General features: G+C 36.4%; 1 protein-coding gene and 1 long non-coding RNA gene across 3 annotated transcripts in view; both read left to right on the top strand.

Moving 5' to 3' along the window:
* The window catches only part of ctnna2 (catenin (cadherin-associated protein), alpha 2), a 575,983-nt gene that overhangs the window by 202,019 nt on the left and 356,614 nt on the right, over positions 1–17,350 (top strand). The window lies entirely within an intron of this gene.
* On the top strand, positions 8,540–10,861 carry LOC137032953 (uncharacterized). The gene is made up of 3 exons (XR_010896768.1): positions 8,540–9,253; positions 9,979–10,047; positions 10,454–10,861. It is a non-coding gene; the product is annotated as an uncharacterized lncRNA (long non-coding RNA).

Below are 17,350 nucleotides of genomic sequence, written 5' to 3'. Positions count from 1 at the left end.
TTTGTTTGCAACGGTATCAGCCAGCCTTGGAGCAAATTCACCTTAGGAGTCTATTTAAACACATGGATTGAGAAAAATCCTTGGCCACAATAACCTCTAACAGGAGGGGTGGGGAAAGAGAGTGCATTGCATGAATAACAAATATAATTGTTATCTGGCAGGAGGAAATGGGAGTCTGAAAACAGAGGAGTGACAGAGACGGTAGTAATGCTGGATGTGTGTTTGAGAGGGGAGTAGGGCTGGGCGATATGACCAAAATCTTATATCATGATACGAGTAATTTTATATCACAATAATGATATATATCTCATACTCTAAAAAATGCTGGGTTAAAAACAACCCAAGTTGGGTTGAAAATGGACAAACCCAGCGATTGGGTTGTTTTAACCCAGCAGTTGGGTTAAATGTTTGCCCAACCTGCTGGGTAGTTTTACTTAACTTATCTCTTGTTTAAAAATTACAGTATTGCTTACTTAAAATGAACCCAAAATATCTTGAAAACAAAATATCTTAACGTTTATTAATATGTTTAATAAATTAACATTTTAATTTCATTTTAGATTCATTTTAAGTCGGCCATATAGTCAATAGTTGGGTTAAATAAAACTACCCAGCAGGTTGGGCAAACATTTAACCCAACAGTTGGGTTTAAACAACCCAATCGCTGGGTTTGTCCATTTTCAACCCAACTTGGGTTGTTTTTAACCCAGCATTTTTTTAGAGTGCAATATATTTATTTTTGCTTTAAATAAGATTCTTATGATATTAACATTTTCCATTGCATTGAAATTTAATAATTATCATCAATTTCATTATAATTTAAGGGAAAAGAAATAGCCTAAAAATCTCTTAAGCTTACTGAAGACAAATAAACTGTGATAAAGAAAGAGCAAAGAAGAAAAACTACAATAGAACAAAGAAAGATTAAATAGACATACATGAAAAAACTTCAAGCACTAGATCATGTTAAAAAATAATCAAAGGTATAGAAAACAATGCAGTATTTGCTGTGTAAATTAAATATACATTTATTCTTATTAAAGTTACAAAAGCAAGCAGTGAGAGATTTTCTCTCTTTTTTACTGCTTGATTAGCATGAATAATGACAGCAGGTAAATTTGGATGCTGTCCCTTTAAGACTGACTGCATCGATCCATTAACTCGAAGCTTGTCTTTCTCAACTGTACCTTCACTTAAGACAGAAATGGCTCTGTTTACTTGCAAATACGTGGTTACTTTGGGACATAGGTATGTGTATTTAACTGTTCAAGCCCAATTAGGCGTCAAAAAGTACTCGGTTCAGTTCTCACATGTTCTATGAGCAGCGGTTTCGTGACGCGTGTCTTTCAGACAGCGCTGAGATACAGTCTCTCAGAGAGTGCGTGCATATGCTGAAATGAGTTGTCTTTCGCTGCTAATTGCACTTAAAAACCACTTGTTTCTAAACCATGATCGCCTTCTGGGAGAGGCAGGTTTCATGTGCGCATTTTGGCAGCGTGCCAGTCAGCACGAGCGCTGCACAGAGTTCCTTTTCAGGATATATTGCGCTTCTAACTCTTTTAACATCAAGCATGTCCCGCTCTTTATATTCTCATTCATGCATTTCATCACTTTGAGGTGCAATATTTTTACATACTATGATATATACGACATAGCAAAATCTCTAACGATAGACATTTTATTTTGTGGTAACAATATATATCGTCATATCGCACAGCTCTAGAGGGAATGTTTTGATGGGCTTTTCTTTTGCTCTGCAAATCAAGTCGTTTGAACAGAGTGCATGGAAGATTTTAGGTGACTCAAAGGACAAACATTTTTTTTTGCTTTAATTTCACACACGCGCACACACATACACATTCAAATGGATCCTGTTATCAGCCACTTAAAACCTGTGAAGCTAGATAGGCTCACGGCTAAATTGCTATACATTGCTCTCTAGAGAACTGACCTCAACTGACCTCAAATTATTCAGCAACTCGTGAGGTCTGTTAAAGCATCTTTAGCCTGTTAGTGTCTCTTTAATTGTTCTTTCTTTCTTTCTTTCTTTCTTTCTTTCTTTCTTTCTTTCTTTCTTTCTTTCTTTCTTTCTTTCTTTCTTTCTTTCTTTCTTTCTTTCTTTCTTTCTTTCTTTCTTTCTTTCTTTCTTTCTTTCTTTCTTTCTTTCTTTCTTTCTTTCTTTCTTTCTTTCTTTCACTCTCCCCACTCCGAGCACTAGTGGCACTTTTCACGTCACCCCCTTTATTGATCCCATTAATTGTTTGTTAGATGTGTAATTAAACAGTAGAGAGGGAAACATCTTGTTAGCAGCTGGGGTCTTTATGTGCTCTTTGGACTCCGCTCTTAGTTAAGCTGCAGTGAGAAATTAGGAAGCCGTCGCTAAGCCCAGTGGGAACATCTGCGGGAGACTGGAGCCCCAGTTTGGGAGCTTTTAATAGCTGATTGTGTAAACGGCTTCATTAGAGTGTATTCGATGTCAGATATGCTGGAATAATATTTTTAATGCCAGGCTAATGGGTGTCTTTATATATAAATTATATAATACATTATTATTATTATTTAAAATAATTAATTAATAATGATATTAGTAATACTATTACACAGTTCTGCTGTTTTTACTTGATTTTGAACACATACATGTATCTGGTGAGCATAGAAGTCTTCTTTAAAAAAATAAATAAGAAATAAAAGAAGTAAATAAAATAAAAAGTCTCATCAAAACCAAAATTTGAACAGTATTGTATGAATATTTTAAAGGGTTCACACATGGTGTGAAGGGTCGTGGAGGTTTGGTAATTGTTTCAGTTGGTGGACTTTATTATCCTACTGACTGCGACAAATTACTCTTCTGCACTGTTAAACCTGCCTGTTTGAAAAACTACATCAATTCTGGCAACTGCCATGCAGAATGCAATTAATATCTCTTCTTGTCCCTTCTCTGTTCTTTCCTCTTATGCATTTTATTTATTTTTCTTTTGACGTTTGTTTATTGTGACTTGACTTTCTCTCTTTTATGTTTGCGGCCTCTTTTGCATGTTCAATGAATGCATATTTGATAATCACAGAAAGAGCAATTGCCTTGTGAAATATCCAGTAGAGTGTTGTAAGCAAGTGTAAAACAAACAAAAGCTATTACTGTTATGCAAAATTGGATGTATGAAACACACACACACACACACACACACACACACACACACACACACACACACACAAACAGGCGCACCTATCTTAGTGGGGTCTCTCCATAGGCTTAATGGTTTTTATACTGTACAAACCATACTTCCTATCCCCCTACCCTACCCCTATCCCTAAACCTAACCATCACAGGAAACATTCTGCATTTTTACATTTTCAAAAAAACATCTTTTAGTATGTTTATTAATCCATTTCCCTCGTGGGGACCGCTGGCTGGACCCCACAACGTAGGTGATCTCAGGTTTTTATTACATTGTGGGGCCATTTGGTCCCCACAATGTAATATATGTCAGAACACACACACACACACACACACACACACACACACACACACACACACACACACACGCACACATGTTTGTTTTTGTGAATTGTGGGGACTTTCCATAGACTTCAATGCATTTTACACTGAACAAACTGTACATTCTATCCCCCTACCCTGCCCCTACCCCTAAACCTAACCCTCACAGGAAACTGTGCAAACTTTTACTTTTTCACAAAAACTCATTCTATATGATTTATAAACCCATTTACATTGTGGGGACCGCTGGCTGGTCCCCACGATGTAGGTGAACTCAGGTTTATATTACATCATGGGGACATTTGGTCCCCACAATGTAATATAAACAAAAGCACACACACACACACACGCACACACACACACACACACACACACACACATACACACACTTTATTGTATTTCAATACTGGTAAATTATTGCATTCTTATAAAACGGTTAGTTCCTGTCCTTGATTCTGATTGGTCAATAGCTGTGTTTTATTTATGATAAAACACGGCTATGACCGCTTCACCTAACGGTTCTGTGTATCACTACTAGGGTTGGGTATCGAGAACTGGTTCCATTTTAGAACCGGTTCCAAATTTCAAAGAACCGGGGATTCGATACAATGCGCGCATTTCGATTCTGTTTATCAATTCCTGACTTTTTTCAGTCATTCTCACACGGTGAATGGCAGTGAGCATTTTATGTTGTATCTATCTGCTAGGACCTGCGACAAAGACCTTATCTCATCACGCACATACGCAGTTCCTTACAATCGGCACTGACTTTTGCTTCAACACGGCATTAAAATGAAGGAATGCACTGTGTTTGGGGCCATTCACATGTCGCGTCTAAAAAATGCGTGGAAAGCGCGACCGCACCACTTTTTTCCTCCTTTCCAAAGCTCCCGTGGTGTCTGTCGTTGCTATGCAACCATGATCTTCGCTCTGCAAGATGACGAGGAAGTATCATCAAAGGATTAATTGATTCCTAGCCCTTGCATTAGCTTTACTAGATATATTTGTGGAGATTTGAAATAAAACCCGGCTGAGCTGTTGATGTTGTTATGGAAAGGCCGAAGCTGATCGGTTGGTTCTTGTCACATGACCTGCGGTGCACTTGAGGCATTCTGAAAAGCATATGGGCGCGCCTGGAAACATTTGAAATAACGAACTTGTGTGTACAAAAGACGCAATATGTGAACTCTAACCCAGCTGCAAGTCCTGAAGCACCAGATACAGCTAGTATTAGCAATAGCAGCGTCTCACACTCAGGTACAAAAGCAGTTACAGCCTACTGGTTAAAGCCTAAATGTGGCAAGAATAAAAGGTAAAAACATTATTATTGATGTATTTGCTGTATTTTCCCATAAAAAAAAAAAAAAAAAAATTGGAATCGGAACCGAGAATCGATAAGAACCGGATTTGATAAGCAGCATCGGAATCTGGATCGCTAAAATTAAAACAAAACCCAACCTTAATCACTACACAACACCCTTAGCAACGTAAACTGTTTGTTCTTAATTGATACTGCTCATTGAAGCTTTCTGTATTATGTAGAAGAGTATTGCGAGAAAGAGATTGATTGAGTGAGCGAGTTTATTACCTGCATTCAGATTTAGCATTTTCCTTCAGGTCAGTCCTATGTTCATATTATCTTGTCCTTTTAACAGTTAAGGGGGTTTTCCCGTGACTGGCATCGCTAGTCAAAGCATTTGTCAGTTAAGTCTTGTTCCGTATTCACAAAAATTCATTTTTTTTAATGTAAAAGTCTTCGCTACTGACTGACACACTCATAAAGACAATATTTATCAGGGCTGTATAAGTCACGACTGAAGGGGTTGCAGGCACTCCGCTTCGCATTGATCGAACTTGTTTTTGCTGTTATTGTTGCATTTACACAGCTTTAACCAGCAGATGTCATCAGCATGCTATGTTGCATGCTATACGATATGCTATACGATATTGTTCCTCTATATCGTTATCATTATAGCTGTAGTGTGGACTCGAGTGTTATTTTGAACTATATCTTAATCGTTATCGTTATAGTTAATTTATTGGTATGAATGGGCCTTTACAGCACTATATTAATGTTATCATGCATACTTTATGACGGTTACATTGAAACCCCATTAAAACGATTATTATCAAATTAAATATTTAGCTGAACTTTACCTTTTTAATTTTTTGCTTGAAGTTATTTAGTGTGTGCGTGTGTGTGTGCAAATATTTATACATAAGTATTTTGATATTTAATCAATAATTGACGGACCACTTGCGGTACTGCTGTTGACCCCCATAGGAGTCACAAACCGCCATTGAACCCTCTCAAATGCATTTTGCAAACTTTAAATTGACCTGTGTTTGCTACTGTGCACAACAGGATTTCTTTTTTATTATTTATTTTATATATTTTTTCAAAAGAGAATATGAAAAGGAGGGCATCTGTTCACTTTCTTGTTCTCTTCCAGCCACCAGCCTCCAAACCTTTCGGTTCAGTACAGCAGTAAGTAACTGATATAAATGCTTTTGAAAGAAAGAAAGAGGGAAGTGGGAGCCTGATAAGGGCATTAAGTGGGGGAAATGGATTTTAAAAGTATGGTAAATCCTCCCTGGTCTTTGGTTTCTATAAATATTAATGTTATTCCCAGCTGTTCGACAGGTATGCATGGAATAAAAAGCCAGTGATAAGTTGCCCTCGCTTGGTGTGTGCTGCATTCTCCCCCTCTCTTTCGATTGTTCACCCGCAGAAGTTAAAACGCCTTGAAAAATGAATAGATCCCCATCCACTCATCCCCTTATGCCTAATTCTTTAGCTTCTTTTACGCCCTAATACCCACTGTAAACAGCGCGGCAGCCCCGTCTCGTTGTGTTTTTCCACTTGAAATCACACTCATCTTTGAGCCAGTGGAGCAAAAGGGAGAATGCCTTTGGAAGCAAAGTACTTCTGGAAAGTTCTATCTCAGATGAGTTGCCGCCTTCCTTGCACTTGTGAATCATTTGGCTAAGCAAAACATGAACTTGATGTGCAATGTCTCAATGTAAAGTGCTAAAAGCAGGGCATTATGGGTCATAGAACTCAGTACTTTGTGGGAATGGGTGAATTTATAAATAGAACAGATGCATTTATTTATTTATGAATGAATGAATGAAAACAGTTAAGGTAATAGTGAAACTTGAATTATAATAATGACACCAAAATTGGTACTGTGCACAAAGCTGAACTTATTTACAACATTTTGAATTGGATCTGTATGTTAAATAGTTTGGGCTGAATTAATTGTATGCATGATAGTGTCATTAATGCACCCAGAGTCTTGGTTCCCAGACTCAGTCCATGATCATAAAGGGATCATGACCGTTTACTGTGACCATAATCTCTGCCATAGGAGGGCCACTGCAGGGGTAATTGTCTTTTAAGAAGCACTAATGAATCCAAAGAAGCTTCTACAGTGACCGATCGATGGCCCTCTGCTGTGCTGTTTAATTGTCTGTGCTTTATGTCAGCATTCACTGTGTGTGACAGTGTAAGGAGCTTAAGTGCAAATGCGTTATCTAAATAGAAAGAGGTCTTTGCTGCTTTTTGCACCATTACGCTCAACCTGGCAACCGTAATGTGCAAATTTCTTATGAGAATCTCTGTGAGTAGTGAACTGAGATGAAGAATTGAAAGAGATTATGGGGAAGGATGGTGAGAAAGACAGACATGGTTTGAGTTTTCTAAAGATATTAATTATCAGATAGGACCCATTAATGTGAAGTCCAACATTCAGACAATATGAACAACAACAACAATACTAAAATGACTTTAATATATGTCCCTGGTCTGCTTCTTCATGATTCAGCAGTGTGTGCTTGCTTAATACATGAATACATACATACATACATACATACATATTTATTCATACTCTTTCATCAAGATGCAGTATGGTCATTGAAAATTAATAGGAACACTTTATTTTGCTAGTCCACTTTATACATTCTATATAAGTAACTGTGTATTTACATTTCAACTACCAGTCATTAGATTATGAGTTTGCCTAATATCTGCTAACACTTTATTTCCTCCAACGGTCATTCTACTGACTACAAGTAACTTTGCAAGTACATGTTGACTTTTTCTGCTGATCATAACCCTAACCTAACATTCTACTAATACTAATGAGTGTTAGTTGACATGTAGTTGAAAAGTTACTTATAGTTAGGAGAATGTCTAATAAGGACTCAAAATAAAGTTTAACCAAAATTATATTAACCAATAAAAAAAAAAAAAAAAAAAATAAAAAAAAGTTTTTTAATTTATTTTTTATTTTATTTAAATCTTCCCATCTTCCCATCCATCCATCCAAAATCTCAACTTCTTTTGTGTTGATTTTTAATTTTATTTTATTTTTTAAATCTCTCTCTCTCTTTGCGCGCATGTGCGGGTGTTTGTTGAGTGATTGGAGTGAGTGGTGTGGTGAGTGTGTGGTCTTTTGTGCCCGCCGTGGCTTTAAAAGATTATTTTTTTTCTTTTTTGTTGTTGTTGGGTTAAAGTTTTATTTTGTTGTGAAATTAACAGAGAAGCCTATTTATTCTGAGCACCTAAACCAGTCCTTGTACTGGAATCATGGCGACTAATAGCTAATGCTCTAGAATCACACACACGGCATCACAGAGTGAAGGTGGTGGCTATGGGAAGTGTGGAGGATTGTAGTTTGGCGGTTGGTGAGGTAGTGGGTCGTGAATGTATGTTAGTGGCATCCAGAATGAACAACTCAATTGTGCTGTTCCTGAGTATAGTAGAGAAAGCGAACAAAGTGGTTGGAAAGGGAGTTGATATCCTGTTTTTACAGGAGACACATAGTGCTGGAAGAATTGCTACTGAATGGGCATAATACTTCACTCAGTGGAGGAGTTGCAGTTTTGTTTAGCAAAAATTTCACTCCCTCATCTTTTTTAAGAGAAGAGATTGTTAAAGGTAGATGTTTAAAGATAGAAGCTCAATTTAAAGATCATGTTTTTGTTTTTGTTTGTATATGTATAAGAATGTTTTTTTTTTAACACTCTGAGGTCTAAAAACGCGCCGGCGCGTTTTGCAGTTTTTTTTTCACATTGCAGCAAAACAGACTTAAAATACTCCGTCATTTTTTGTCATAGAGACATAAGTAATATATCAATTGAAACTATAGAATGTCTTCTTTTTTTTGTGTACACTCACAATCAAAATAAAACTTTGTGCTTTTTAAAAATAAATAAAATATACAGGGTGTGCTGTCCTGCCGTCTCCGTCTCTGCAAACATCGTTCTAAAACGTCACTAAAAGTAACTAAAATAGATGGCTTATACATGCTACATGGACATGAGAGATATGTCTTTGGAAAGCTTTAAGTGTCTACTTTTAAACAAAACAAATAAATTCTAAAACAAATATTCTCCCTTTATGTAATCAGTATAAAAGTAAAGAGAGGTACTGTTTCTCCTGTCTGACCTAATTATCTTTAATGTGTGCCCGCCCACGCGCAGAGCGCTCTATTCATAAGATAATGTGCTGAGGCGATTTATGCAAACTGTAAACGCCCCTAACAGCGTCTTAAAAAGCATCAAGTTTCATCAGATTCATTCGCTGTCCTTCGCGTTTGGAAGATGGCACACTACACAGGTGAGCAGGCTCTTCAGATGGTCCTGGACAGTGAGGAAGTTCACTCTTTCCTCGGAAGAAGAACACGACTCTGACGATGAACGTCTGCATTTTGAAGAGCGACTTGATCCAGCTGAAGATACAGTTTCTGATGAGTAAGTGATTTAGTTTTACTTAAATTATTTGACGTGTTTTTTTTTTCTATATAAGCGTACATATATTTGCCTTATATTTACATCTATCTATATAACTATATATATAACTTTATCTCATAAAAACGCTTATAAATAGAATGCTTTTCTGTTGATATAGGGCCTACTTAAATTATTTATATAAGCGTACATCTATATTTGCCTTATATTTACTTCTATCTATCTATCTATCTATCTATCTATCTATCTATATATATATATATATATATATATATATATATATATATATATATATATATATATATATATAACTTTATCTCATAAAAATGCTTATAAATAGAATGCTTTTCTGTTGATATACTCAAATTATTTGACGTGTTTTTTTTTTATATACAAGCGTACATCTATATTTGCCTTATATTTACATCTATCTATAAATATATATATAGCGTATCTAAGTACTGTATATGATAGGCGTGAATGTGCTAAAATATGCTTGGTTGTGAAATGCGCGAACATGTTGCTATTTGCTAAATGTGCTAACTGATATAGCAGACTGTAAACGTTTACACATTCGCACACTTTGTCCGGTAATGGCCAATTGACAGACATATACAGCATGCTTGTATACCTGTTACTTTCCTGTCAGTTATGCATAGCTAATGGTATGAGAGTATTATCTTATATGCTAATAATAACAGGGTTTTTTTTTACATTTTTTTTTTTAGGAATGTGGATCCATCACTCTCACATTCACCTGCAATTCCCACTAGGAGGGCACGCAGCAACACAGTTGAGTAAGTACACTTTTACCCACTATATGGTAGGCCTATATTGAAATCTGTAAGATTTTTCATGTTTTTAAAATAAGTTTCGTCTGCTCACCAAGGCTGCATTTATTCAATTAAAAATACAGTAAAAACAGTAATATTGTGAAATATTATTACAATTTAAAATAACTGTTTTCTATTTGAATATATTTCACAAAGTCGTTTATTCTTGTGATGTCCAGCATCATTACTCCAGTCTTCAGTGTCGCATGATCCTTCAGAAATCATTCTAATATGATGATTTGCAGCTCAAGAAACATTTATTGTTTACAATTGTTCAGAAATGTTTCATAAGTAGCAAATCATCATATTTGATGATAATATTTGATGATAATATTAATAAGATTCATATTTGATGATAATATATTTGCAGAGCTCTGTGGTGTGTCGTCACAGAAAGCAGCTCCAAAACGGACCAAAAGTGACCATGTACCGGTTCCAGGAGCAGAGCTGACATCAGATGCAAGGAATAATGCCACCGCTGGTCATCGGAACTGCATGCTTTGCAAAGTACAGCTTGGTAAAAAGCAAGACACACCTTGGAAATGCCAGGCATGTGACATTTACTTGTGTCTTCAGTTGAACTGTTTTCAAAAATGGCACACAGATGTGTGACTGTTCAGATTCTCTGTTCACCACCTCTCACTGACCATTGGGCTGCAAAGATTATCTATATGTGATCAAGCAGGTTATGTATAGGGTGTAAAAGTGGGCTTTTTTTTATAAACCTTACCTTTATTTGCCTGTATACACAAAAAATGTGCCTTTGACCCTAGTTTATATGTGGATTATATTGTTAACTTTATTTTAAATAAAAAAAGAAAAAAAAACAAATATATGTTTTGTCTTTGCATTTTCTTATTTGACTCAGTCACATTCCTGACTGAATGGCTCATTATGCGGCTCATTAGGGGCAGGGTCTTAATCTCCCCAGGTGTAAATCACTTCATTATTCATGAAGAGTCACACCTCTTCGCATATGGCCTACCTAAACAAAAAGTGTCTTAGAAATTTAAAATCAATACAATGTTTTATGTGTCAGAGTAGGGAGGATCATTTCCACATCATTTTGAAGCAAAAACTCTACACTAAAATATACAATTCTCAAAAGTCTTGTGAAAAAACATTTAGTATGCATTTTTAGGTTTTGTTTCAGTTACTTTTTTTTTTTGTTTTTTCAATAACCACGCATAAACATTATTCCTTTAAAAACACAAACATGTACATACATGTTCCTCACATATTATGGTAGCCTAGTTTGTGCTGAATACAGTGTAATGACACTTTTGTCATTAATATGTTTATAACCAACTGATAAAAGCACAAATGTCAGGGCATGTCAAAACTTCTCCAGGGCCCAAAATCAGCCTCAGACTCCAGAGGGTTAAATAAAGTTAATACAGTAATAGAAAAGTGTGACAGTGGGGAATTTTTGTTTTTGGGAGGATATTTTAATTGCGTTGAAATAAACATAGATATGAATCATTCAGAGCCACATGTCAAAGACTATAGAATAACACAAGACGTGTCACTCGTATTGTTTTGAATGGGAGAAAGTGCAACGCGCAATATGGCGGAATAAGTCCCACCTTCTAAATAAGAGACAGTCGCCAATTGGTAAAGTCATTGCGTCACTGCAGTGACCGTCAAAAGCTCTGGTTTCTATAGAAACAGTCAGACGCGCCTCCGAAATGAAGCTGAAGAGACGCGCATTTAGGACTGCGCATGCGCATTAGCTTGATCCAGCCTGAATAATACCGTTTTTTGTCATGATTCGAGTGTTTATAAACAAAATTTGTGAGACAGTTGTCAGATTTCATTGGTTATTTCAAATATCAAATTTAATCGAAAGCTTGGTGAACAGCTTTGGAGAATTTGATGTTTCCCCATTTAAAGAGATAGGAGCTGCACTTGGATGCCCGAGAGGCTTTTCAAAGATGGCCGCCGAGTGAAATGACTTGTCTTAAAGGGACTTTGCACATATGGCGAAAATTGGTACAAACGATAGAAACAAATGAGCTATGTGATGTATGGAGAATTTGAGGATGTTTTTAAGTTTTATTGGGAGTCTTTTAGAGAACAAATAGATCGATTTTCCTCTTTACAAGAATGGTGGGACTTTGGGAAAGTAAATATTAAGCTATTATGTCAACTAGGGATGCTCATTTCGGTTAAATTTCTCGACCGACAACCGACGCTCGTTATCCGATTATTAACCGTTAACTGATAAGATTATAATATTGTATAGCCTATATGATGATAATATGACATATATAGGCTATGACATTAAATAAAAAATACAATTGACGAGTGTCTGTGTCTTCCACGGGTTTATTTTAACATGCAAACAGCAGCATAGAACAGATAAACAACAGAACCTGAATTCACATTATCAAATTGTCACGCACCTGCAGCGTTTCTGACAACATAAAAAAAATATTTAAATAAAAGGCATAAAATAAATAGGCCTACACCAAATATTTTCACTTAAATGTTTAACAAATTAAGATGACAAAACAAAAACACGGTGAATCCATTGAAGCTTTGAACAACCGGTATTTTAGACATTTTTTCCGTCAAATAAAAATAGCAGGCCTACCTCAAGGATTGTTATTGTTATGACCACGCACGTGTGCATACCGAACACGTCTTTCCGCGCTCATGGGCAAAAGAGTATCTTTGAAAGGCCCGCGCACGAGACTAAGCGGAATGCGGGAAATGAAGTATACCATGGCCCTAAATTGTAATGGACTGGAGCTCACGGTTCACATCGAGAGAAATGGGAATGCGGGGGCACCACGATGCGACCGCAAAAAGCACTTTCACTTTCGTGATCAAAGTGCATGCCGCTGATAAGCTTTGTAAATGCAGTATTACAGTAGCTATACACATACCAATTAAACGCGCAGGTCTCCTCTCGTGCGTCCTCCCCACGGTGTCGCCGGTCGAGGCAATAATTTTCGTTTCGCTTTTAGATATCTCTTTTATAGATGCCATCAATGCTTTTAACTCAAAACAGTCCATAAACTACAAATCCTTCAGTCAAGCTAGCTCGCGCGTCAATCTGAGAGATCAGCCTCTTACCTTAAAGTGTCAAATTTCTCGGTTTCTGAATGGACGGATTTGCTTGATTGACAAACGCTAACGTTCGGCCACGATTTATATACCATCGTCCTGTCCCAAAACGTTAGCACGCTGTGATCGATTGTTTGGAGATCACGTGTTTCTCTGTTCGAGAGCGCATTTCCTCTTCTTCACATCTGCGACAAAACGAAAAGCTCACAGAAACGTGAAAATGGTCTCATTTGAAAGAAAATATCCTAAGCTAAAAGATGATATATTGTGACTGATTGAAGCAGCCCTTATCAAAAGTGCGGGGGTCGATTTCTGTCTTTTCAAAACTGCGGGGGTCCTCCTGACCCCACTGTCCCCCGTGCCAACGGCGCGCCTGACCCTTTCTATCGAAATGGTCAGAAGCCTACTTCTTTTCGCTCGCTTCATTTTGCTTGTTGCTTAGCGAAATATGTCTGGCACGTGTGAAACGCCCCGCGAGTTAACAAATAAGCATATATGTATATATAGCATATTTTTCTTTAACCATGCAGCAAAAAAACAAAACAAAACAAACAAACAAAAAAAAAAAAACGTTTAACTGATAGTATTAATCGGTTAAAATTCTTACTTTCGGTTAACGGTTAAACGGTCAATGTGAGCATCCCTAATGTCAACAATATACTCTAAATGTCACAAAAAAATGTAACTCAGTCAATAAAGAAGTTAGAAAATGAAATCTTAGAAGCTCAAGTTATAATTCAAGAAACAGGAAATCAAGACCATTTAGATTGTTTTTTTTTTTGGCCTTATCTGGTTTATATAAAAGAAAGGCACAATGGGCATTGGTCAGATCACGTTTCCAGAATGTGGAGCAGATGGATGTTAGATGGATGATAGAAAAGAAGAATGGTCAAAGGCGGAATATACAAAATTTACGTTCAGAAACTGGGGTTCTGTTATCAGATCCAGTTGAAATGAGAAAAAAGAGCAGTAACATTCTATAAAAATCTTTACAGTTCTGATCATAGGACAGATCAAGATTTTAATCATGCCTTTTTTGAAGATCTGCCAAAAATTTCTGAAAGTACCAATGCTAAACTTAGTAAAGCTATTACTTTAAAATAATTGTATGAAGCTCTCCAGAGTATGGAGAATGGGAAACTTCCAGGGATAGATGGGATTCCTTCTGAATTTTATAAAGCATACTAGGACATTTTAGGAGAGGACTTTCTTGAGGTTCTTAGCAATAGTTTAGTTTGTGTTTTTTTACCAATGAGTAGTCGGAGAGCAGTTCTCACTCTCCTCCCAAAGAAAGAAGATTTGAGTGAGATTAAAAACTGGAGACCAGTGTCATTACTGTGCTCTGATTAAAAAATCCTGTCCAAAGTGTTGGAGATTAGATTAGGGAAAGTATTAGATTATATAATTTATCCTGACCAAGCCTACTATGTGCCTGGTAGATCTATATTTGATTTCATTTAATGGTGGGCTTGTGTTTTCCTTTTAAAGTTCAGCATGGAGTAAGGCAAGGTTGTTCTTTATCAGGTATGCTCTACATCTTGGCAATAGAACCACTTTTGCACAAATTAAGATCGGTCTTAAAAGGCTTTTCATTGACGAGTTGTGAAAGTACTTTTGTTCTATCAGCTTATGCTGATGATGTAATTGTATATGTAAAAGAGCAAAATGATGTGAGTATTTTAGTGAAAACTTTGGAATATTTTCAAATGATATCAGCTGCTAAAGTTAACTGGGTAAAAAGTGAAGCTGTTTTGGTGGGAGAGTGGGCAACAACAACTCCCAAACTCCCAGATGGACTAACATTGAAAAGAGATGGTTTGAAGTATTTGGTAGTTTATTTTGGAGATGAGTCATTTTAGTTAAAACATTGAGAAGGGATGGTTGAGAAAATAAAGGGCCATTTGGATAAATGGAAGTGGATTAAGCAAACATTGTCTTATAGGGGTTGAACCCTTATTATTAATAACCATGTAGCTTCATCTCTTTGGCATTGGCTGACTATATTGACCCATCACCACTTTTTCTTGCTAAGATCCAATCGATGTTGATAGACTGTTTTAGGTTTGGATGAAGTTTTTAAGCCAAATTGAAGATCTTTTTACAAGCCACCATTAATAAAAAAAGAAAAAAAAAAATGGTGGAGTGGAGAATTTTATATTGCATTATTGCTGTAAATGCTTTATATCTGTGGGGAATCCTGATGTTAGCGATGAATGTCCTTTTTGCTATCAGAGATAGACCGTCTTTCATGCTTTTATACACTGTCTTAGATTTAAACCTTTATTTGAGATTTTACAAAATTTAAGTCATTTGATGAACAATTTTTGATGCAAATTTTTATCTTTGGTGTTAAATATACAAGGAGACGACAGCGAGAGTTTCAGCTGTTAAATTTTGTTTTGGGTAAAAGTAAACTCGCAATATACATGAGTAGGTTTGAACAAAATCAGGAATTTAATCTTGTGTCCATTTTTGGTGCCATGGTAAAGTCAAGATTGTTGATTGATTTTAGTTTTTTGTAAAGCTATTTCATGTATTGCATTGCATTAAATGCAATGTGTGGACTTTTTACACCATTTGTCTACTATTTCCATTTAGCAAAACTCTTTTTTTATTTTTATTTTTTTTATTAAGGACTACAACCACCCCACCCCAAAATCTAGCCTTAGTGATTTATAGTGCATATACACTTTATGAGCACATGCACTTTCTGGGATCTAACCCACGATCGCACAATCGCATGAACACATGATTGCATATTGTTATATATTCCAATGCTCTGCCAACTGAGCTACACGTAACCCGAAATATGACGCAGATAAAAGGGAACAATGCATTAAAATTAAAGTATCCTGTTGTCGATAGGGGCGCAGCTTTAGTAAACACTCATTTGGGTCGTATTTCAAGTGACAAACGACCTATATATGTGTATTGGTTGGAGAACATGTTGGGAGAAACAGAGTAAATTAAGTTTAGTTTACTAAAATCATTGTGATAATCAATTAGTTGATATTAAGTAAAGCCATTTCTTATCTGATGCCTCATCTGATGATTTTTGAAATTCAACTTTATGGTCCTACTAGTGCTTGGAGTAATGAGAGTAAGAGTGATCATTTGGCAGACACCTGGTGCTGTGTCATGGGATCTTTAGCTATCCTCAGCTAACCAATTTAAGGTCCTAACCTGTAATATCACTCACTATCCTCCCTCTATGACTCTGTCTGTCCCATCTGCACTTGTTCATTCCAGAAAAACACAAGTAAATGAAATAACTCCCATTATGTGCTATTGTTCTGAAAGTGGCAGGGAGGGGCAACCTGAAGCCCATGTGCTTGATTGCATTAATTACCACAGTAGCTTCATTAGTGTTATTAAGCAATAAACCCAGGCAACTGGGAAATGAAGCATGGTTTTTCCACTTTTCCTCTCCCCCCCCACCCTCTTTTTATTATTAAATTATTTTCTCAAAATTAATAACAGAATTCAGCAATCTTGCTTAGAGCAGGATGAGTAACTCACACGCTTTAAAGCACACAGAATTTAATGATCATCTATTAATAAATGTGACCTTTATTTAAACACAACCACACCAGCCCCCACTTGCTGCAGAAACATTTCATTTTTGAGTAATCCTGGGAGGGGGTGTGGTACATCTGGAACTAATGGCCTTGTGCTTTGTTGACGAATCATTGAGGGTCAAGTACAGCATTAGTGGAACTAGTGTCTAAACATGAGCAGATCTTGTTATTTGTCTTCACGCCTGCCTCTGAAAGCTCACTGGCAGAGAATAACAAACAAATATGGCACTAACAGGGAATCGAATACACCACTAAACAAAGGCATGAGAGATTTTATTTTATTTTATTTTTATTATTATTATTATTATTAATTTGTTTATTTATTTTCAGGGCACAGTTTGTATTTTTTTTTTTTTTTTTTTTTTTTTTACCCAACCTCCACGGCCCTTACGGCAGGCAATTTGCAATCTCAGTGTTTGATTGTTAAATCATACAGACAGGTCTGAGTGAGAGAAGACAGGGAAATAATGTTTTTGTTTGAGGGAGTTCAAGGTGATGAAATTCAAGCTAAATGTGAGGAGCAGATAGCAAGGATGGATGCTCATTACTGGAAAATAAATCACGCCCCGATCTCCCTCGTTAGCAATTACTAGCGCACATTAGCGTGTAGCACCTCA

Source organism: Chanodichthys erythropterus, chromosome 12 (genome assembly GCF_024489055.1).
Source record: "Chanodichthys erythropterus isolate Z2021 chromosome 12, ASM2448905v1, whole genome shotgun sequence".
Classification (NCBI taxonomy): Eukaryota; Metazoa; Chordata; class Actinopteri; order Cypriniformes; family Xenocyprididae; genus Chanodichthys; species Chanodichthys erythropterus.
Note: the sequence above shows the minus strand (reverse complement) of the source record. Positions and strands in the feature narration are given on the sequence as shown.